Here is a 24450-nt window from a genome sequence, read left to right as displayed (position 1 = left end):
AGACCTATGAAATTGAAAGAAAAAAATCCACTGTTGAAAGATAAAACAAATAATAGAAGTGAAAATCAGACAGGGGATATAAAATCACTATGATTAATACATCAGAATTTCCAGTGAAAAGACTTGAAGCTATTCATGAATAGATGGGTCATTTCAGCAGAGAAATGGAAACAATAAGAAAATGTCAAAGAGCAGGCTAGGAATAAATTTAAACACATGCCCAGCGAAGGAGATGAAGAATGCCTTTGACAGGCTCATCAGTAGGCCTGACACATTCAAGGAGAGCCTTGGTGGACTTGAATATAGGTCAACAGACATTACTCAAATGAAAACAAAAGAGGAAATTCTTGGAAAATTTTAATAATTTAAATTTAAAAGAACAGAGTATCCAAGAGATGTAGGCCTATCAGTCTGAAATATATTTAATTGAAGTCCCAGAAGGAAAAAGAAAGTAAAAGAATGAGGAAAAAAATATTGCAAAATGAATGGTCAAGAATTTTCAACAAATAATGAATTAAAAAACAACCTAGAAATAAATTCATACTGCTAAAGGCCAAAGATGAAGGGAAGCATTAAACTCTGTCAGAGAAAATACATGATCATCTTTAGGAAGTGGGGTGTCTCCCAGGTGTTTGAGGCCAGGTGGAACCAGAATAAAGATATCAACGTGCCTAAAAAAATTATGTATAATTTAGAGGAGTGAATGATCTGCAAAAGGGGTTAAGAGAAATCAGAGTAGGGAGGTAACAAGGTCAGTTATACAGTGTAAAGTATGCTTTTCCTGGCTAGAAGTTGGATCACCCAGTCATATATAGTGTACAAATCAATGAATCAACTAATTAACTGTATGAACATACATAAATAACAAATAAATACAACTTAAAATTATATTCTGATGCTATTATATATCCAAATGATAAAACAAAATATGTCTCGGTATTCGTACTCAAATAATATACATTTCTGATGATTTTTTTAATGTAAGTATAGTCAGTTTACAATGTATCAATTTCTGGTGTACAGCATAATATTTCAATCAGGCATATAAATACATATATCCCTTTTCATACTATTTTTTATTATAGGTCACTGAAAAATATTGAACATAGTTTCCTGTGCTAAACAGTATAAGCTTGTTGTTTATCTATCTTATACATAGTAGTGTCAGCAAATCTCAAACTCCCAATTTATTCCTTCCCACTCCCTTTTGATTTGCTTTTCAATAACATTTGCTTCTTTCTTTCAATGTAATTTCAGTAATTATGTTTCCAAAATCTTAGGTTGATTTTAATATTCTACTAAGTTGAGCTTAATATTCATTGACAGATATTTTAAAGTTCATAGTTTAAACTGACAAATATTACTATGCAAAGTGCACTCAACTTTACTACTGTGAATCATGTCTTGAATCAGAAGAGCTCTGGGACCCTGAATGAAGCAACCACATCAGTCAAGCACTAATCCAGAGGCAGGAACCATGTGGTACCTTGAATGTGGACATTTTAATTAAAAGTATTAACTATAACAGGGAATCATCTACTAAAGTGTAAAGGGTCCTATAAAAAAATCTAGGAATAACAGATAAAAGAACAACCAGATCTCCTAGAGATGAGTTCATGAACTACAGGGAAAGACACATTTCCTGAAGTGTGGAGAACACCCAGACCTCTTTTTAGATGGTGGGTATATCTATGGCTCATGAGAGAGTGGAGAAGTTCACCGAGGCCACAAGCCTCCCAGGGAGTACAGGAAGAAATTTTTAATAGGAGGTACCCTGCTGGAAAATCCCCACTAAGAAGCCACTGTGGAGTTGCTGGAAAAATCTACCCCCAAGGAATATCCTGAGCTTCTTATAAGTCAGGTACTTCTGGAGTCAAGGGACTGGAGGAGCTATGCCCTCTGCTGAGCTTGGAAGTTGACATGGTGCAGGAGCCTGCCTAGGAAAACAGAGCAGACTTGGAAGAGAAACACCTTTCTTACTCTATTGTCTCTCTGGTACTCTTTACTAACAAAGCATGCCATCTGCCACAGGAGAAACATCTACAGGGTCCAGATATATTATTTCACAGCAGTCATTTAAGAGTGGTTTGCAGCAGAGAGGCAATGCACTGATAACAAGTATACTACATTTTAATGTCTCCCAAGAAAAATGCATCTGGAAATAAAACACTGTCAGCCATCTGGTCTAGTGTGAGCCACACATTTTGCACTACATGCACTTGCTATTCTAAGTATTTGCCAATAATAAGGGGAAAGAAAGAGACAACAGAGAGAAAACATTCAAAAGCATCCCAGAGATGGTTATGTCAGTGCTTTCAATTTGTGAAATCTCATCAAGCTGTAAAGTTAAGTTTTATGCACTTGCCTTATCATTTTCATATTTCAATAAAGACTTTTAAAGTAAGGCATATATGTGGCAAAGTTTAATTTCTGATTACGTAGCACTCCATAGAATTCATATATTTAGCTCTATTGGCACATGGATTTCTTTATATTTCAATTGCCAATTCAATTGCAATGACTCTGAATTGAACATAATTGTATTTCCAGGCTCTCAATAAAGATTTTTTTTTTAAATTGAAGTATGAGTGTATTTTGGAAGGAATGATTTGTCAATCATGCAAAATATGTGTTTTCTTTGACTTCTTAGAGGTTCCTAGGTTGCCTCTAACTGAAAGTTATAGCCATTATAAATGCGATCAGGAAGCTAGTAATTATTGTATGGTAATTACTTTATGGTAAAAAACCAAATGACCCTCATTTCATTCACTAAGTTCTTTTATTTTGAACTGAAGTATTTTTGACTTACAATATATTAGTTCAGGTGTACAGCATGGAAATTATATATTTTTATAGATTATACTGCATACAAAGCTATTGTAAAACAGTGACTCTTTTCCTTTTGCTATCCATTAGGTCTTTTTGTATCTTGTTTTATGCATAGTAGCTTGTATTCCATAATCCTTTATATTAGCTTTGCCCCGCCCCACACCCCTCTCTCCTGAAAACCAACAGTCCGTTCTCTGTATCTGTGAGTCTGTTTCTGCTTTGTTATATCTCTTCCATTATTACCGTTGTTGTTATTATTATTATTATTATTATTATTATTATTATTACTATTATTATTATTATTATTACTGTCTTCACCATTCAATGGAGAATCAGTCCCTGTCTTAGAAGACATGTCTTCAACATTGTTATTAACAAGTGAATCACCTTTTGTGGTAGGCTAATTTCATTCATGGTCTCATTAATTCTTTTCTAAATCCTGTCATTTTCTTTGTAATTTTCTGCTCTTCCCTTTGACAATGGGCTTTTCTACGTCTCAAGCTCTGGTCAAAACAATGTTAACAAGTGTGATATAAGCTGAAAATTCATTGAAGATAGAAGAGTGCACTTTTGCTTGTCCTGTTCATGACATGACCTACTCTCTCTTGAATCCTCACCATCAACCTGAGAATGAGCTGAGACTAGCTTCCTGGCAGCTAAGAGACCGCATCAAGCAGGGTTGTCACCCCAGCTGTAGCCAGCCAAGTCTGATCAGTTCACTACTAACCCATAAGCTTATTATACAGGAGAGAGAACCTTTAGCAATGTCAGTCCAACTCAATTCAGAATAGCAAGACCTCCAAACTGAATCAAAACCTTGCAAAAAATAACAGGTAGATGTAAAATTTAAGTCACTAAATTTTGATATGTCATGGGAAAATATCGACATAGCATAACTTTTCACTTCTGACAGAAGGTTTCTCTCTCACTCAATATTTTAAAATTAAAAAAAAATTTTTTTTATTTCCTTAGGAAATATTATTCATAGGACACCTCTTGAGTTTTATGCATTAACAAGGAATTAAGAACCAGAAAAAGCAGTGATATTCTTACATGAGATGGTCATGTGAATTTATTATAGTTAGAAAACATTTTTCTTCATACTAGCAAGAGAAATTGTGAATCTAAATTTCACTATAACTAAGATACAGAATATTATGTACTATGAACTTGTAGGGTTCCTTGGGAAGAGTTAAAAATTTAAAGTTAAAATCTACAAGTGTTGAGTCCACCAAATGAGAGAATTGATTAGAAAATAATAATGGTTTTTATTAATTACTTTTGGACCTAGAGATGATCATATTATCTGAAGTCAGAGAAAATCAAATATCATATTATATGCTGAATCTAAAAATGATACAAATGAACATATTTACAAAACTGAACCAGACTTAGAGACATAGAAAAACAAACTATGGTTACAAAAGGGGAAAAGGCAGCGGAGGGCTAAATTAGGAGTCTGGGATCAACAGACACACAAGGTATAGCACAGGGAACTCTATTCAATCACTTGTAATTACCAATAATGGGAAGGAGTCTGAAAAATTATATATATATATATACTAAATCACTATGCTTTACAATTGAAATTAACACAATATTGTAAATCAACTATACCTTAATTTAAAAAAATATAATAAAGCCAGCAATCTCTCAGTGCTGGTCATTGGCAAAACAAAAACAAACAAAAAACCAAAAAAGACAATACTGGTGATCTGATTCCCTCATTAAGAGATGTTGCAAGAGTTAAGTGAATTTTTTTTCAAAATTATTTAGAAATATTTTACAATAAAAAAGTGATAATTGAATAAGTGTAGGCTTAATCATTGTTACACCAAGTGTGCATCAACCCATAGGTTATTAAAAAAAACAGAGCAAATTTAATGACTGACAATTAGGGCAATAATGATGAACAGCTGCCCAAACCAAACTGTCCCAAGTCCTGAATCATTGTGAAAACTCAGGGAAACAACCTGTGACTTGATGAATAGCCAATAAATATAATTTATGTGAGAAATGCATTACTATATTTTATGAAGATTTGTGTGTGTGTGTCACTCGGTGATGCCACATGTTGGGCTCAGCTGTGATTCATGGGTCAAGAGAGAATGGGGAGCATTATTCTGTTAATAGCACACACAACAGCTAAAACATATATCGTATTCCAAAACAATGACCCTTTGTTTTTATTTTTATACTGTCTGTCTGTTTTGGAGATAAGAATAAACAAGAATTTTAAAAACGAAGAGCACTAAAAACATTCTCTAAGACTATTTTTTTGAGAAATGTTTGTTGAGCACCTCTTCTTTACCAGCTACTATGAGTCACAGGCAAAGACTGTCTAACTCTCCTTGCAGAAGTTGGATGGGAAGAAATAATATCCTTTTAACTAATCACAAAGAAAAAGTTATAATTGATGTTGAGGACCTGAAAAAAGCCATCTGATTCTTCTTCTACTTCTAGTCTTATGTAATTTCAACTCTCCAATTTTATGTTTGCTTATATAGCTAAGAAGATATTTACAGTATTCTTGAATGATGATTATTTATCATCTCTAAATGTTTTTTCTTTTGACCTATCCTTTCTGCTTCTTTGAGCTACATTGGATGACATTATCTACCCACATGTGCACAATAATTTTCCCATGAAAATGAAGCTTCTTAGAGAAAATCTATTGTTGCTTGGGTTAACTTTACAGCACTTCAGATCCAATTATTTATTTAGGCCATTAAGTGTTTGAAAAAGAAAGACTTAGATTTGAAACCCAATTTGGTCACTGACTGGTTTCAAGAAATTGGAGAAAATTATTTCCTATCTCTCTCAGCTTTAATTTCCATATGTACAAAATTGGAATTAAAACATTTGCTCACTTTATCCCACAGATAGGTGTAAGAAGAACATGAAATGCAGTTTCAGAAAGAACTTAGTTAATTACAATGAAACGTGAAGCATACTCCCTTAATGATAAGGAATTAAAAGTTCGTACATTGACATATCTGATTTCTCATGCATTGGAAATTTCTAAATGGGAATAATCCTGTTAGGGTTGTAAGGGTGAATGTTTTATAATTAATTCTAGCCATTCATTCCAATATCACATCCCTGTATTCTTTGTGAGGTTGGTAAATTTAAGATGTTCTGGGTTCCCTTATAAGTGAAGCTGCATATTCTTGCTTTCTCAGGGAAGGACTACATTTCTAAGGGTCTCTTTCATTTTGGCTGTGAGGGATCAGACAGCTTCATTGTTCAGATGATAGCTTAACATTCAGAGAAAAATAGGAAGGCAAAGAATAACTGGAAATCAAACTATTTTCACAATTTGGAAAATTTATGCACATTTCTCAAATCACGAAAAATCATACAGTAAAAAGTCATGACTATAAATCTTAAAAAAGTAATCTTGTGGGTTTCTAGACTTTATATTATATTGCCTTTCTAGGAAATCATTACTACATATCACTAAAATATATTTCATACCTTAGGTTAATAGTTATAAGGGGGGACACATATGGTACAATAAAAGAAAATGCCATGAGTGATCATTTTTCTGAGAGTTTTAAATTTTATATCCAAAAAGAATATCTGATTGCCTCTCCACTTTTATCTCCTGCCACCAGGCTTGGCCCAGAGAGGCCTCATCTAGACCCTCCAGCAGCCCAGGATACTTCGTATCTTGTAGTCCACATATTTGTCACCTGGGGTACACTTTTCAGAATATCTCCTACGTATCCTTGAGACATTATGTCTTTTCTGGGATAACATAAATTAGGTCCCCTTTGTAAAATCTATCACTTGACATGTTGTTAAATAATAATAATAATAATCAGAAAAGTCCTGTGTTTGTGGTGAACATGAAGTTGTAACATTCTGCTGAATACAATACTCACTGTTATATTTTTATAGTTGTATAATGGGTATATTTTTGCTGAATATCTTTCAGGTTAAGAAATATTATGTTGCTTTAATTTCCTTAAATCAAATCACTTGTATATTAACACCTCTTCCTTATGTGGTGAGAAATATTTATTCTATTCAGCCCAGTTACTCAATGGGGAGATGTTCCCTCCTCACTGGCATTTTTATATTTGACCCTTGGGGACTTTCACTGGCTGGTATGTTAGACAATGCACTCCCCTACACACACACTCTCTCCCTGACATGATCTATTCAGCACATAATCTTGGGTCTCTGCTCATTTTGAAAGCATCCAAACTAGTTGGCTAATGTCCTGTCACTACTATCATTCACATAGACAGAATTGAGGTTGTCAGGCTCCAAGCCAAAAACCTATGTCTAATATAAGTCCAACTATAGGCAATTGCAAAGTATTTACTTGAGGAAACTCACAAGGGAAAGCTGCTCAGCCCACCCAGACTCAGTGCCCAGCCAATGAATTGCAGTCTCAGAACCCAAGGCCCCTAGTCATGCATGCCTTTACACTTACCTCATTTCCTGGCCCAGGCCCTCCTCTTGGAGGCTTCATCATCAGGGTCTTACTGCAGGGGAGACTCTCAGGCACCTCTGCCAAGTTAACCTTATCAGGGGCCCTTGAAAATATTTTTCTCCATGCTATCCTTGCCCTTACCCTTTGGCTCCCCACAGACCTCAGGCTCAATGTGACAGGAGCATTTGGTTTGGGGGCTCCTTGGAAATTAAGACAAATATTTTCACTGATCCACCTGACCATTGTCTTGGGCAATATCCTGGGGGAAAGTGAACCGCCATGGGAACTGGCACTTTCTCCTGTTTAACCTCTAACTGTGTCATCTCAGCAAGTGATAGAAGGCTTTACTGTTACATTCATCTGGCCTTTTGTCTTGATCAACTACTTCAACATCTGACAGCTTATCTCTCTTTAGCTCAGAAGGCTCTGGGTAAGGCCCAGAGATGGGGCACAGCAACAAATGATGCACAGCAACAAATGAAGTGTGTAGTAATAGAGCCAGAGCTTAGGAAAATACTCTATGAACATCATCATTTTCGGCCATACAGCTGTTTTTCATTTATACCCTTTTTGCCTTTACACATTTTGGAATACTGTAATTCTAAAATTTGAATATTAAAATTAGTTTCTAACCATTGTCCTTTTAAGTCCAGAATAGCCACAATTCCCAGGACACAATGCTTCTCTGACTTTGAGGAGGGTTACCATGGTCTCTCACTCTTTGCTCTGTAGGATACAGTTATAAGAATAAAATAGAAATTAACATTTATTAAACAATCCTGTCAAATGTGTGATAGGAAAATATTCTTTCTGTGTTATCCTTCCAAGACTTAATCTCTCCTGTATCTTAAGTCAATTGCTCTCTTTCTGAGTCACACCTGCTTCTCTTTCCTGTGTGTTTAATATTTATGCTAGTGGGTTTTTGACAGCATTATCTCTTATGATCTTCATCTCCCCTCTACTCCTCTTCTCTTTCCTTATTTTTTTTGGGTTTTGTGTTTTGCAGTTGTACTTATTTGTTTGTTTGTTTGTTTGTTTGTTTATGCATGCATGCTTTCTGATGGAAAGGATAGTTCACCAACTTCTGGCCACTCTGCACTGTTACATATTGTGAGAAGTTAATGACAATACAATGGGGAAATGGAGAATGTGCACACAATCAGAAAAGTGAATCTTGCATCACTCTTGTTGTCATGCTTTATTCCATTTGACACTATAATTTTTATATTCTGGAATTTGCCATGCATCAGTGTTTCATGCAGATTGATTGGGTGGGAGCAGTACAGGGAAAGAGACACCATTTGTACCCTTGAATCATACAGCATGGTTCCTTGACTCTGTTGAGAAATTCCAGATTTTTTAAAAATATAAATATTTTTCCCTAAGGGAAAAACTAGATTTTAAAAGGAATAAAATCAGAAGAATATATGTCCTATGGAAAACATGACTGGCAGCTTCAGGTTTAAAACAAGAAAGAAAAGAATATTGTAGAACAAAATATATGGTTATCCATATTATTTTCTAAAACTGAGTTTCATACATGTTTCTATTTATTTACAATCCCCAAGTTTGAAATGGAGAATAAAACTAGTCTCTTAAAATATTAATTCTCAAATTGTTTTTTAATATTTTAAAGAAGAAAACATTTTGAGTTTATTCCTTTAATAAACTTACAACAATTAATTTTTGAATGTCTTAAAAATAGCTTTATAATGCATCTGAAACTATATACAACATCAGATATGTTATTAGAATCTGATAGCATAATATCAATAGATGAGAAATTGCATCTGCAACCCTTCTTGTCTACCTTTATGAGTATGGAAATGAGATACTGTCAAATATCTCTTTTCAATTATCCATTTTCAAATATCCATTGTCAATTGCTCAAACTTTTGATATTTTCTGGGGGTTTTTGACTTGTAATAAATCACAATTGTATCAGATCCAAATTTTTTAAAAAGCAACTTCCTTAGAAAAAAGTGTTCCCAAATTTATATTATAACCAAATAAATTAAACTGACTTTTTTACCTTTGATGTAGGGCTGCTCTCATAGGGTATGATGTCCCTTTGGAGAATTACTGAGGAACAACACTGATAGAAATTGAATACTGTTTGGAAGAAATCTGTGAGAATCAGATTGTAAGAGGACAATAAAACATGTTTTACTGCTGCATTATTCAGTAACCGTTTGGTTAAAAGTGACATTGATTCAAACTAGTTTAAGCCATAAAAGATTACTTATCAGTCCATACCTTGAGAAGGATAGATACTGTGATAAGGGAAATAAGAATTACCATGGTTCTTAGTGAACTGAAAAAAAAATTAATGAGAGACAGAAAGTGTGATGTAAGCAAGATGTTTATTAGTAAATTAAAAGGTACTAAAAGAGAGTACACTCCTGACAATTGGGAGCAGGCCAACCGAGAGGAAAAGTGCTTATTTCAGGTGAGAATGGATTCCAGGCTTCAAATATGTCACTAGCAACTTGTATCATTTTCTGCATCTCGTTTCTGACTTCTTTCTGAGACACCCTCTCTTAATTTTTATGACTGATGCTCATAGAGTTCCAGTTTAACAAAGAACTTATTTTTCAGGACCTCACATGTAGAGAGAACCCCCTTTCCAAATTCCACCTGGAAAATCCATATATGTCTACTTCTACCACACAGAAAAAGAATCAATCAAGATAAATCAAATTAATCAAGCAATCCCAATTCTGTCTTGCTTAACTTAAACCACATAATCATCCTTAAACCAATTGCAATCTGTGGAAGTTACATTCTAACAGAAATGTTGGTCTCTGTGTTTTGCAGTGACTGCTTCTTGACAAATTATCCAAACTTTAGTTGTGAAAATTCATTTTGCTTTTTGGTTCTCTGGGTCAGTGATTCAGACAGGGAATGATGGGGAAGCCTTTCTGCTTCACTTGACATCTGCCAGGGCATCTCAGAGGCAGGGGTCTGAAGTAATCTGAAGTCTCTCTCACTCATATGTCTGCAGATTGAAGTTAGAGGGAGTTGGACAGATTAGGGACAGAATAGACAGGAATCCTATGGCATCTCTCTCTTACTCCATGTGGTCTCATCACCTGACCTCAGTATGATGCTTAGGGTAATCAGGCTTTTAATGTGTCAGCTCAAAAGTTCCAGAACAAGAGATCCAGGTGGAAGGAAGTTGCATTTCCTTTTTCTTAGAGTCAGAATTTATACAATGTAACTTCTGACACATTATATTCATTAGAAGTGAGTCAATAAACCAGTCCATATTCCAAAGACTCACATATCTTGTGACAATTTGAGAACATGTTTGAAACAACCTCAATGTGCCTTATTTCAGGAGTGGTAAATGACACATTTTGATAGAAATTCCCACAAAGTAGAAGAATAGATAACAAAAAAAAAAGGGGGGGTGTATATGTTTGTTACAACCATGTAAGAAATAAATACATAATAATAACAATCAATTTTAGTTTTAATAGCCCAATATGCTATAGATATTATCTAATTAATTATAATTTGCTATTACAGGTCTAATAAAGTTAACAATTATTTATATCATCTCTGAATTATCACTAAGCCTTTTTCATTGTTAGACATTTTAATCAATCTTTCTATTTATGAGTATTAATTTTCATTTTTCTATCAATTGGTTAAAATAGATCTTTATGAATTTTTTTTTAGGCAAAGTAAACAGGTTCAAATTCTTCTTGAGTCCTGTTTACTTTAAGTGGATTTTATCTTGAAAAGGAATATCTGATCATAAGCTTTTATTTTCAACATTAAACTATGGATGATGCTGTGAGTTTGTTTTTTCTTCTATCATTTTGTGTTTCAAAAGAAAATGTGAGGAATATGAGTTTGTTTATATGCTATTTTTAGTATGAAGCTAACCTTTATCTTTGACTTTTCTGTTATATATTTTATGGGATGAAGTTCCTTCGTCTCTCCTCTTTGTTTACATGTAGGTGTCTTAAGAATTATATTACATGTAACATAGTGAGCATTTCATTACACATGCAATGATTTTTAAATATTTTTATTTGTCTAGAAAACATATCCACACTATAATTTTGGCTACAACTTCTTCCCTTTTTGTTCTGTTCTATCAGTAATCACCTGTAATCTGCATTTTAGAATCACCAGTTTACAGCTTCTACAGATACTTGCATCTTTTTTCTGTTAATTTCATCTTGTCCTGTGAATTCAGGGAAACCTTTTCAAATTGTTCCCCATGTCACTTAATCAATAACATTCTTCTGAGAATTCAAAACAATTTCCCAAACATTTTCCAAATTATGGAATAGATCATTTTCAGAATTAATATCCTCCTTTAAGTGTTCTGTATTTTGTTCAATATATTTGATTCTGTACTATACTTTCACGGCTCACAAGTTGTTAATAACTATGTTTTTCTTTTAATATCATTTGAATTGTAATCCTTCCAACATTGTTTATCAAGAGGTGGGTTATGTTAACTTGATCTCTATTCTTCTGAGAGTGCCACACCATCTTGAATAATGTAATTTATAGAAAGTTTTGAAATTGGGAAATGTGAGTCTTCTACCTTTGTTTATCTTTTCCATTTTCGTGGTATCCTGGGCCCTTGAATTTCCATATCAATTTTACAGTCAGTTTATCAATTTCTGTGAAAAAGTTTGGTAGAATTTCAATAGGGAATTCACTGAATCTTAATCAGTCTGGAAACTACTGACGCTTCAAATATATTGTTTGCTAATTTATGAATATGTTATCCCTTTCCACTTATGTAAGTTTATCTTAATTCCTTTAAAAGAGGTTTTACAGTTTTCAGAGTACAAGTCTTGTAGTTCTTTTGATAAATAGATTTTAAACATTTTATTCTTTTATATGCAAGATCATAAATGTATGGAATTTGTCCACTGCTATTGTATAGAATTTCAAATAATATTTTATACTGATTTGATATCCAACAATCTTGCTAAACTCATTTGTTACTTCTAATTGTGTTTCAGTGTGTGTGAAATCCTTTGTAATTTCTGTATCCACTCACATGTCATCTATAAGTATGTGGAAACATTTTTATATTTGGCAAGGCATAACTCATGTTTTCCTTTAGTTCATGAAACATGATTTACATTAGTTCTTGGGAGATATTTGTAGAAGTTGATATAAAGTCTTTGTAAAGTGTATCCCACATCTAAGTTTTCTCAGGGACAGTTTCTTTACTCTTTTTTTCCCTATTGTGTAACACAGTTTTGTGATTCTTTGCATGTCTCATAAACTTGTTCTTTTTTTTTAAAAAAACTGAACATTTAAAGTAATATAATGTGGCAATTGTGGAAAAAAGATTTTTGTTCTTACTGCTTTTTTTTTGGTACATTTCCTGAACAAATCTATAAAGTCTGTGTTCTATATCACTTGTCAGCAGAACTATCTCTTTTGTTAGCTTAGCGGTCACTTAATAACTTCACACATTTTACTTAAATGTGATATTCCAATAAGTCTCCTGGATATTGCTGAGGGGTTTTATGTGCATGTTAGACACATCTTTAATGCTCCTTCAGTTTACAGCTATGCTTCATCTCTCACTTTGGAGTTTCAATATCAGCCAGCAGTGAGATATTAAGACCTTCTCAGTTCCTCCTGGGCTTAAAAACTGCCCAATACATGACCTTCCACATTCTCAGGAATATATCAGAGCTATTTAAAACCCCCATGGATGTCCTATTTTACAATTTTTCCTTTTAAGTCTTTTGGTCTTCTTCCCATTTGCCCCAGTTGTTGTTATTGGCTCAAGCAGTTTTGGTACTAAACAATTATGGCTGATGATTTTTAACATGTGTCCTGGGGTAAAAATTTCCACTCTACATTCTGACTCATATCAAATAAAAAGCAGCTGTTGAATTTGGGCTCACAGGGGGCTGCCATGCCAAATAATAATAAAATATCTGTAGGAATGAGGCTCTATGGGGTAGTCCAAATCTATTCTACCCTATTGGGACACCAACTTCAGGAAGTGCTTCATATTTGTTTATATTTAAATAGATACAGAAAAGTACTTAAAGAATATTATCCTATTAATGCAGTGAACAGAGGGTAGCTATTTTAAGATTGTAAATCATATATAACTTTCTGTAAAAGTTAAATGTGCTAGAAAATTTTATATGGGTTTTCTTGGTATTACTTTCAGGTATGCAGCATATTGATTCAGTATATTTGCTGATTTTATTTCAGTATATGTTATTACAAGATATTAGGTATAATTCCCCATGTTATACAGTAAATCCTTATTGCTCATCTATTTTATATATTGCAGTTTGCATTTGCTCATTCCATATTTTCTTAAGATTGACAATAAGACCAGGTCACCCATTTCATCATAACTTCAGTGAAGTTTAAATTATAATTCCTGACAAATTATTTTTAGTAAATACTCAACATACATACACAAGGGCATCTATTTAATAATAGTTCAATCATTTAAAAAAAAAAGAACCTGGAAGGCTTTTCCTACCTGAGAAGATGTCATATTTTCATATTTTAAAGAAATAAAACAACGTAGTATAAACATCACAGTCAACAAATCAGCTTCTTGAAATAAAATGGAAAATTTTAAAATAGAAATAAAACACATTTGAATGAATCTATTCTGTGATAAAAGTATCACAAAAATTGGGCAAAGTGCTGCTTATTTAAGGGAAGGTGTTGGAAAAACTGAATCACAGAGAAGATTATAACTTTTGATTTCTACATATCAAGATACACAAAGACCTATATGGGAATAGTAAAATCATAAAGGTAATAGAATAAAACCAAGGAAACTATATGCAACATTGTGTTCAGTAAGGGATTTTAATAAAGCATTTGAAAGCACATATACAAGGCCAAAATTTAAAAACTCTGGTTCAGTATTGGCAAATTTAATATTGTTGTTCAATCAAAGGCACAATTGGAAAATAAGCTGAGATGATAGAGAAATGAAGGTATTTGCAAAATTAGTATCTGAAAAATACTTCACATCTACACTATACAAGTTTATATAAACATAATAAAAAACAATAGAGACCAAATGCAAAGAGAACAAATCTCACTAATAAGCAAAGCAAAGAGAGACCTCTGTACATATTCTGTACATGATATGTCCTTTAGTGTATATTTTCAAGATATTTATTACAGCATTCTATGTGGAAGCAAATAATTGGAACCATCCTTGTTAGTGATTACTAAAAATAACAATGCAAATGTAGGATATGTGTAATACATACGATGCCATAATAGGTAGCAAAACAGATATGTATTAACTAGAGGCCCTCAGAGCATTTTGATGAATCTTAAAACATGAAGTTGGGTAAAAACAAGAAGAAAAATAAAATGTCATTGTATTATCATTTCTCAATCCCATTTATGCATGTAAACAATGAAGATATGTGAAAAAAAAACATTATACTTAAAAGGATACATAATATTCAACATATGTGTGTAGACACATATATTCAATTATTCATGCCCAAAGCATTAGAATATCTCTGTTGGGGGAACTGGGGATATTGAAAGCATGTAGAAAGTAGAATTGGGAAATATGTACTTAATTCTTGTACTACAAGTCTGCAATAGTGAGAGGAAAAACAAAAATACAGCTATTCTAACCTAATGGGTAAAACTTAAATCTTAACCTGTGATACACTGGTTTTATACTTTACCTCCTACAATCCCTTTTCACAATCAAACTATTATTTATATAACAAATAAATGTTAATTTCCTGGATGCTGATGCCCAATATATTGGGTATGTTTTCCTATAATATCAAGATAATAAAGAAACCTAATTCATTGTGCTGTTTTAAAGATTACATGATTTAATATGGGAAAATATTTAGAACAATGTTTGAGACATATTAAAAGCTCAGCAAAATTGCCTCCTTGAAATTTTTGATTGTTTATATATATATATAAACAAAATTTTAAAATAAATAAAAATATATATATACTATACTATGTACAGTATTTAGAATAAATGATATTGCAATGTTATTTCATCATTATTAAGTGATTAGAAATCTGCATTCAGTATTGTTTCACTTACTTCTAAAGCTTACTGATAGTCTCAATTTTGAACTTGGTCTTTGAAAAATTTAAGAGTCTTATAGTTAAATATGACTATATACATAATATATTTAATATATGAAATATTTGTAAATAAATGTATATATACTCATTTAAATAAAACTGTAACTGATTAGATCACAGCAGAAAACCTTAAAGAGACCTGGATTCTTTTGAATGCTAATTTCCACATTCACACATCCTCAGAAATTTTGCTTTATTTCTGTGCATTCTGTGATGTTTTGGGCATTTTTCTCCTCTGTGAGTCACTTTCACCATTAAGACAGCTTATCTGATGAGTAAAATATACATAGGAGTTCCTAAAATCCCTATGCTACTCCAACCAGTCCAATATTCTATTGTTCTCAAGGAGTTAGACAATGCTTCTTTCCTTGCTGCCTTAGCTAAGTGTTCTCAATGTCGCGTGACCTGGATTAGATTTTGTGGTCATCTCAGAACTGAATTCTGTGGCTAGGAGAATGGGAGTCCTTCACGGAGTTTAAGATTAATCATTCCCATCAAACTCAAGGAGAGAGTGGAATGGGAATGCCATTTCACAAAAGAAAAGCTGAGTGCTCTAGTTAGAATTCTAGGGAGTGAGTCTTAAGTAAAGTACCAACAAATAGAACCTTTAAAATGAATACACAATAGTTCTATACATTCCCTCTAGAGTCTTTTTCTTCTTTTTTTTTATTATAAAGGATTATTCAAGATGTGTATCTCCATTTAATCTGTTTTCCTCATGTTTTTAAAGACTTTCCCAATATATCTAAGTTCTTGGCTTCTCCTTATGACAACATTTCAGATATTGACAAATCCATTGGCTTCATTTTTTATATATTGTTTGTGGAGTATTTAGAGGCTCTGCTGTAACAGGCAAAAAAAAAAAAAAAGAAGCACATATATTTTCCTGATAAAACATCTGTGCTACAAAGATATTCAATGTTGTATTTCTTTGTTATTCTTTAGCTTTAGACAAACAAAACCAAGTGCATATAGTTTGATGAAGTCTAACTGAAATTATCATGGTCAAGCTAAAGGATATAGGTTGGTTGCATCACCTAACTACATATTCAGTTTTCCCTACAGTGTAAGCATAAAATCACTGATGCTGACACTCGGAAATGGCCTATCAACATGATGCTGGACATGTGCCTGGTAAGGGAACCAGGAAAATTTCAGAGGATGTACTATGCTTTTCTTTAGAGGCATGCAATATATTTGAGGATGCTTTCAGAGAATGTGTATAAAGAAAGAAATGAGTGTAGGGCTTTTCTCTCTCACCTATAGGTGTCAGACTGCAGAAAAAACACAAGCAAAAAACCTCACATTTGGGAGATTGGAAGATTGTTTAGATAAAATAAAATATAACAACATAAATAACCATAATAAATTTATCTCTGACCACTGAATGGCAAGGATTATAGTTTATCCAGGAAACTTGGATTTTTTTCATGATTAGTCTAAGCTGCAAGTGAATATTTTACTTGATGTTGCAACATGTAACATGAAAATCACTAAATCAGCTTGTTTTGCTCCTTTCACAAAGTATTTAATAAATAAAGAAGGTACAAAAATTAGAGGAGCATATCTCAGTACTGCAAATTTTGCTGTTTAAAAATAAAAGTTAGAATATATTAAGGTACAGATTTTAAGCTTTAGGACATAGATTATAAAATTCAAGAGTTAGATACAAACCTTCTACATCCCAGAAACAATATTGTAAGGCAATAAAGTCCATCAGGAAATTTTCTAGAGAATCAAGCACAACAGGCCAGTACATATTGTTAGATTTCAAATAACAGAAGACTCCAAAACAATTTGCATTTAACTGTATGTATATTATTTGTATACAAGACATTTAGAGACAGGATATCTTGAAACGTTATTTGTTGACATGCAGTGACATCAACAAAGACCCAGTTCTTCTCATCTTTCTTCTTTGCCATCCTGAGGGTGTTTGATTTGTCCAGCCCTCAGATGAGGCTAATGGCTGATGAACAGGAAGGAAGTTGCTGCATACTGATGTAGCCTAGGTGGGTAAATTCATCCTGCAGTAAAAATGTCTTTTTCTGAAGACAAAGTCATTGAATTTATCTACAACAAAGTCCACAAGCTGGGATTAATAGCCCAGTGGCCTGCATTATCAAAAACTCATGAAAATAGTCCCATAGTGCCTTGCACAGCCAAATAAGCACATGGAAGACCGGGCTAGACTAAGAATTTCAATGAGATTTGTGTCCTGAATGGGTGAATTTTTTTTCTGCACCCAGCAGGGATTCCTACAGAATTGAGAATTTTCTTAATAAATCTGAATAAGAATAATAATCTTTCTCATCTAGTGTGATATTGGAGGTCATGAATTTGGTCATTCTTTGATTCCTATGTGTTCAATTCTGCTTTACAAATTTTTTGGTTGGCAAATTTTTGAAGCTGGCTTTACTTGTTTTTGTCTGGGAGTAATTTTTTAAATGTCAAATCTGTAAGAAAATTTTAATCTATTTTGCTGATACAAAATTTTACTTATTTTCTATGTCTTGATGATTTCATTAGAAATGTAGAAGACTAAGCCTGTGGGTAGGAAAACCCATCTGATTTCAATATGTTTTACTCTTTACATGATACTACGTGAAGGTTTTATTTTATGCATATGGACATTAATACATTAAAAATATTTTTCATCAATATGAATATTTTGATCAACTGTTTTATCTTAAATTACTTTATAGAAAAAAATGAACTGTCATTGTTGGTAGTTCTATAGGGTATGTAATTATTGCTATTCATATAATTCATTAGGAGAAAAAGATAACAAATTATTTTAATGAGTCCCCAGACATAGATTTGATTCAATCTACAAACTCATGTATGTTTTTGTGATATATTCAAATTAAATTGTCACTATCTGATATTCTCAGAATTGTTCTTTCTTGTAAAGTAATAAATATAGCACATAGATCAAAACAACTTCTTTACTCAAGTGTTATAGCACTTCCAGGAAATTATTAACACTTCCGGCAAACCTTCTACTTATGATTTTAAAAAACAATATTATTATTTTCCATTCAATATGGTAAACTCAGACATCACTGTATGATGATGTGCAGTAGAACCATGAAAAGCCACTTATCTAAAGAATCTTATTTAAAATATTTCATAATTATTTTATCCAAACAATTGCAGCTATCACTACATAAATGTACAAATGTTTAAAATAGTAAACTCTAGAGTAAACTGCGTGGACTGGAATTCTGGCTCAGGCATATTCTGGATATAATCAAGTAACTTATGTGTTAATTTCCTTATCTGTAAAACTAAGGATTAAAATAGTACTTTCCAAATGAGTGATTATGGTTATTGACATTACAATACAGATAAAATGCTCATTGAAGGCATATTATTTTAATTATTAAATACATTTTCTTATCTTGAGTGTATGAATATATATGAAACATAGGATATATATTTGGTTTTTGCTGCCAATTTCTGACACAGAGCTTCTAAATCTCTTGTAACTTCCTGGATGATGAGAATATCTTTTGTTCTAATGAGTAAACTCTTGGTGGCTTTTGGATAGCTTCAGCATCAGAGCTGGTCACCAGAAAGACCAAGCCATTACCAGAAGTTTGGAACTTTCAGCCTCATCCCCTGTTCTCCAGGGAGGAGAGATAGGCCAAAAATTGAGTTAATAATCAATCATTTCTACCTGTATCTCAGCACCTCCCTGTGTCTCAGGGCTGACAGCTTTTCCTTTTCTATGTGAAAAGAAGTGTTTCCTATGTTCTGTGCATTCTCTGAAAGGCATAGAAGGGCTCCTTGTTTCCTTTTTTCTGGACCACTACTTGTCATCTACTTCTAAGCAAAGATCACTCATGCTATTTAAACTTGAAAAGATTCAGTGCTACTATATTTAAGGTGTTAATAAGAAAGAAAAAAGAGAAAAAAGAAAACAGACAAAGATGGAGAAGACAAAAGAGAAATAAGCAAAGAGAAGAAAAGGAAGGAAAGGAAAGGAAGGAAGAAAGAATGATATAGGGAAAATGATAGGCAACAAAAATAACATTTAACATTGTTTTGTTAGCTAAACTATAGAATATAGGATGCAACAGAAACATCAGAATTCTTTGATATGACCCTTTAACATCAGATGAGAAAACTGAAGAACTGCTGTGCTTGGTATCCTTGAGTTCATTCATCAGTGCTTATTTAGTGCTAATAAAAGTCAGGCTTTGGTCTAGATGCTAGAACACAGCAGTAAATAAAAGAAAGTCCCTATTCTGGGTAACTTCTTAGCAGAATTAAGATTCTTGTTCTGATTTCCCAATTCCCAATTACTCTGCCTACCTCATTACACCCATGCCCTAGTGAAAGTGACCTCAATGATGGCATGAACCTGGTGTGTATTTTTGGAAGAAGTGGCTACGTTTAGCATTTTAACATGCTAAGAATCTCAGGTCATAAATATAATTATTTAAAACACCAAATTATTAATTAGAAAATTATTTCCATAAAAAGTATTGTACTGAATGTGTGCTGGCCTCACTAAAAAATGAATAAATGACTTGTGGTTGGTAGATAAAAGCAGCAAAGGGATCATTCTTAGAAAGTTACATTATTCTTTGTTTATGTTTCCAGTCTTTTAGTGTGCCAGTTATTCTAGCAAACAAACAAGCAGCCCTTAAATACTGTTACAACACAGAAATCATGCTTAGGAAAAGATAAAGGCTATATTAGAGAGGATTTTAAAATACTTGGAAATATTGCACATGAAAAACAGATAGAGGAGTTGCAGAAAATGCTACATTTTTACTTGTGTTGATTGGCATAGGTAGGGGAATGTAAATTGCTTGGGGTCCATCAAAACACGGCAAGTGACTCAAAGATGCCCCAAGTGACATTGTACAAGCTAGACAATTTGTCACTAGAAACCTCTTTTCATTTTTGAGTGTGTCTTTGTTTGGAATCACATTGTTGATTTATCACATTTTATAGTGCACTTAGTATGCATTTATGTAAAAAATAAACATTATTCTGCAAAAAATGTTTTCTGAGTATAGATTAAAAAAATGTTTAAGAGCTTTGTAGCAGGAAAGCATAAACTGAACAGTCCTATGTCAGGAAGGTCTACAACCTTCTCCTGCTTTTACCTTCTTTTCTTCCTTATCAGAGTCTCTGTCTTTTCTTTTCACTTTTCACCCCCATGGGGTAATGTCTGTCTCTTTATCAAGGTCAGATTTAAATGTCAGCACATTGTGAGGCTGGTCTCACCTCCAGTTCTGTCTTTCTTTTGTTAATCTCCTCATTTTCTGCAATTCTGAATCGTTCACATTTACTTCCTTTATAGTAGTTTAGAAAAATCAGTCCTGCAGTGTTGATAGGATTAGAGTAATGAGATGAGGAGGCAGGAACACTATTTAAGAGTCTGATTGCATAATCCAAGTAAGAATTGATGCTGACCTGATATAAAGTAATGTGGTGGAGATGAACAGAAAACAATAAGAAAGGTATTAGGTAATATAAAATAAAAATGTGAAATTAAACAAAGTAAAGCACAAAACCAAAAAACAAAATAAAGGCAAAAACAGAAAACCAGATGAAATAAACTAACAAAAAAACCTTGATTCATCAGACTAAAGAAAAACAGTAGAATAATTTGGGTGAATATATAATATATCATCTGAATCAGGAAACAGTTTAGGGTGAAAAGGAACACTATTGATAATTAAATCAAACAAGAAGCTTCTAACTAGAGCAGGCTTGTGAAAACCTGGGCATCTGGTCACCCTGAGGATAATGGAATCATTGCTGAATTATACATTGAAATGTATTTAAATCCTAATCTTAATTAATCACTACTTTTCTGGGAAAATTTTTCAAAATTAGCTAAATGATTTGAGGGTTAGTTTTATCTTGCCAAAATTGGTCTAGATGTACTGAAGAACGGTGGGTGAAAAGGACTAAATCTAAGCATCTAGCTATATTTCTAAGATTGTATGAAAACAAAGAGGATAAAAGCTCTCCTTCCTCTCCCTTCCTTCCCCACCCATCCTCCAACTCCTGAACACAGATAAGCAAACCAGACCTCCTCTGAAGAAGCCAGGTGCTCACCATGATCACATTGTCAAACCATGGGAAGATGTTACTCCTTGCTAACCACATTCTTGAATCAAATGATTAAGTTCCAAAGCTTCAACATCGTGTTTTTACTGATGCTTTCAAAATGTGTATCTCCAATCTCAATATCTCCAATGAATGGAAGACAATATATTTTATGGGGTACTCAACTCAAATTTTTGAAAACTAGCATGTATTTTACACTTAAAAGATATCCAATTCAGATACTAGATTTTCATCAATTACTTGATCTGTATTTGGATTTTATAAAATTTGCAGTTCAGAAAGTAGAGTCACAACCTAAGTTGATCCAAATACAAGGAAAATTTTTCAGTGAGTTGAGTAGCAGCTTTAAATTTAAGTTTAACTTCAGTAGATTAAATAAAATGCAAAATTTTGTCTCTGCTAAGTACCAGAGGCTACCACACAAAACAATGTAGGAAAAACAGGTGTCTCAAAGTTACAGATTCACAAATTGCATGTTTACCCTACCCTCAAATCTGCTTCTCTCCTAGGCTTCCCGACTACAGTACCTGGCACTGTCATTTACCAGTGGGCTAAGGTCAAAAAACTTGAAGTCAGACAACTCTAGGCTATTTCCACCCCTCATATTCAGTGTCCAGGAAATTGTAATATAAATGTAAAAAAAAAAAAAACTGACCACCATTCACCACCTCTGCTGTTAAAGCTCAAATATTTATTGATTCTTCTTCTTTCACTTTTAGTGCCTATATGCTATTTCCCAGGCTAACTAATCCTTTTCATCTGAATGTGCTACTTAGTTGCTCAGAGTTCCTCAAAATATTTTCATTACTCATAAAAAACATACTGCAATCAAAGTCTGACATGATCTGGTCAATTTTCGCTCTGTTGACTCATCCGCCATCTGCAGATCATCCAAGGTGTTTTCCTGATTATGCCCTGACCACAGGAAGCACATCCCACAGTAAGGCTTTACCTTTGCAGACCGCTTTGAAGTTATTTCTCATCTAGTTACTTGGCTAACTCCCTTATCTTCTCATTGAGGCTCTCCTATTTTTTTATTTTATTTCATTTTTTTAATTGAAGTATAGTCAGTTACAATGTATCAGTTTCTGGTGTACAGCATCATGTCCCAGTCATACATATATACATACCTATATTCATTTTCATATTCTTTTCCATTAAAGGTTATTCCAAAATATTGAATATAGTTCCTTGTGCTATATAAAAGAAATCTGTTTTTAATCTATTTCTATATGTAATTGTTGCCATATGCAAATCTCAAACTTCCAAATTTATCCCTTCCTAAACCATTTCCCCCAGTAATCATAAGATTGTTTACTATGTCTGAAAATCTGTGTCTGTTTTGTAGATGAGTCCATTAGTGCCTTCTTTTTCCTTTTTCTTTTCTTTTCTCTTTTTTTTTTTTTTAGATTCCTCATATGAGTAATATCATATGGTATTTTTCTTTCTCTTTCTGGCTTACTTCACTTAGAATGACAATCTCCAGATCCACCCATGTTGCTGAAAATGGTATTGTTTTATTCTTTTTTTTTTTAATCAGTGAGTGGCATTCAATTGTATAAATATACCACAACTTCTTTATCCAGTCATCTATCAATGGACATTTAGGTTGCTTCCTTGTCTTGTCTGTTGTATATATTGCTGCTATGAACATTGGGGTGCATGCCTCTATTTCATTAAATAAAAACTCTCTCACCTTTCAAACATTCATTCTATTTTCTCTTAACAAGTTAAACTCTAATTTGTTTTCAGAACTCTTCTTACATGGAGAACTGTCACAGCATAGTGGTTAAGAGTACAGATTTTTTGGAGCCATATTTTCTGGGTTTTACTTTTTAGTAGTTATGTGACCTTGAGCAATTTTACCTTACCACTCTGTGCTCTGGTTTCCATAACCCTAAAAATGAGGCTAATAATAGTACCTTGATAGTGATAATGTTACTTTATCTAAGGGGCTTAAAACAGGGCCTGGCACATGGAAAATACCCAATGTTAAGTTATATATTTATTTGTTATTATTTATTTCTCACATTAGAGTGAAAGATACATGAGAAGGGGCAATTTGTCAGTTTATTTACACAATCTTCCTAGACCCTAGAAAAAATGCCTGGCCTATACATGAATAGAAAGGCCAGAGTTAAAAAATATACATACAGATGCAAGAAGACATCAACAAATAATAATAATTAAATAAGATAATGCCCAGAAGAAGTATTCAAACAGGGAATTGGGAGAAGAGAGGATTAAAAAGAAAATCTATCTGTACTGTTTTGAATTAAATTAAATTGTTCTTTTAGTTTCACTCTTTTGTTAGCTCATTTCTGCATCCATCCTTCATTTAATACTTTACATAGGTAAGGCTAACTTGCCTTGGCTTATAAACAGGGAAAATTATGTGACACCCAAGATGCTCCATTTGAAAGCATGCCATGTATTGCAATTAAGAGAGGACCATGTCAGTAAATAGGAACCTGGATTCATTTCTTGACTATACCACCACAAGGGATTGATACTGCTTTGTGTCTCTCATCTTAGTTTTCTCATGAATGGAACTGGATTAAGTAGTTACTATTCACCTTCTAGCTTTCTAATTTATTGCATTTTTGTGGTATGCTCTGACTTTTTCCTGAATGTGTTCTATCTTTGTCCTCTTTCTGTCCTCAATTGGCACCAGTAGAAGGCATCAAAGTAATTTTAATATCATGGTAAACAGAGCATAATTGCAAAAATAAACATAAGGCACAAAATTTTATGCTATATATGTGTACTCACTGATAGTTGAATGTTATGCTATTTGGATTAGCATGGGTAATCATTTCTTATCTTGCCCAACCAAATATGGTAATATGAATTGTTAATTGATTGCATAAAGCACATGAAAATGAAGCAGTAAAAGTAAGTAAAATAGAGAAAAGAAGGGTACCAGATAAAATTACAAATGGACAAAATGAGGGCAAGCAGATTCTATAGCC

The sequence above is a fragment of the Vicugna pacos genome, unplaced genomic scaffold (assembly GCF_048564905.1).
Source record: "Vicugna pacos unplaced genomic scaffold, VicPac4 scaffold_20, whole genome shotgun sequence".
In the NCBI taxonomy this organism is placed as follows: domain Eukaryota; kingdom Metazoa; phylum Chordata; class Mammalia; order Artiodactyla; family Camelidae; genus Vicugna; species Vicugna pacos.
This window is presented reverse-complemented; position numbering follows the sequence as displayed.